Source organism: Galeopterus variegatus, unplaced genomic scaffold, assembly GCF_000696425.1.
Source record: "Galeopterus variegatus unplaced genomic scaffold, G_variegatus-3.0.2 Scaffold8758, whole genome shotgun sequence".
In the NCBI taxonomy this organism is placed as follows: Eukaryota; Metazoa; Chordata; class Mammalia; order Dermoptera; family Cynocephalidae; genus Galeopterus; species Galeopterus variegatus.
In genome coordinates this window covers 66,894-68,087 of record NW_007734869.1, presented here as the reverse complement: position 1 = coordinate 68,087, position 1,194 = coordinate 66,894, and positions in this window count along the sequence as shown.

Genomic DNA, 1,194 nt, shown 5'->3' with positions numbered 1-1,194 from the left:
AAGGGTTAAGAAAAATGGCCGGGGACCTCGCTGGTTAGCTCAGTTGGTTAGAGCGTGGTATTGATAACACCAAGGGCAAGGGTTCGAATCCCTGTACTGGCCAGCTGGGAAACAAAGAAGAGGAGGAAGGATTTGTGTAATCTTGGTTAAAAGAGCAGGCAGTGAATATTTCCAGAGACAGGTGAAACCTGAAAGACCTCTTTTCAGGTCAGGATTCTCCAGAGAAACTGAACCAATAGAGAGAGAGTTTTCTTGTAAGGAACTAGCTCACACATTATGGAGGCCGATCAGTCCCAAGATCTGCAGGGTGAGTCACAAGCTGTAGACCCAAGAGGGCCAATGGTTTAGTTCCAGTCCAAGTCTAAAGGCCTGAGAACCAGGAGAGTGGGTGCTGAAGTTCTAGTCCAAATGCTGTCAGACCTGAGATGTCAGAAGACCTGATGTTTCGGTTTGAGTCCGAAGGCAGGAAAAGCTGATGTCCCAGCTTGAAGGCCGTCAAGTTGGAGGACCCACCTTTTTGTTCCAGTCAGGCTCCCACAGATCGGAGGAAGCCCACCCACCTGCTTTACTTGGTTTACAGATCCAGATGTTAATCTCATCCATAGACACCCAGAATAACGTTTGACCAAATATCTGGGTACCTCATGATCTAGTCAAGTTGGCTCATAAAATGAACCCTCACAGAGGCATTTCCCTGGGAAGACTTCATAAGTGTTTCATCTGGATCCATCTCCCAGCACTGATGTCATTTTGACCTGATTTCCAGTTCTTTTTGATATCAGGACCTGTGATTAAAGTCACCTTCTATTTCATGCCACGTGACTCTACCAAATTGATGGAATGTCAGTCATATGGGTCCATATATTCACCTGCATGCCCTACCACATTTAACTGTTTGCTGTTTCAAGCCACTGACCCTTTGCTCACTCAGCTGCTGCTACCAGAATTGCCTCCCACTCAGGCCACTTGGTTAACCTCTACTTAACCTTCTAGAAGTCACCAGTCCGAGTTAACTCATAATGAGTCTTTCCTGGGCCACGAGATACCACGGCGATGGATACAGCCTCCCCTCCCCGCCAATTGTCCTCATTGATTTTCTTCCTGTCATTTCTGAACTCCTCCACAAGCTGTTTTGTAGAGTCCCAAGTATATTCAAGGCACTTAACATTTGCTGAAAGAGTGAATACATAGATC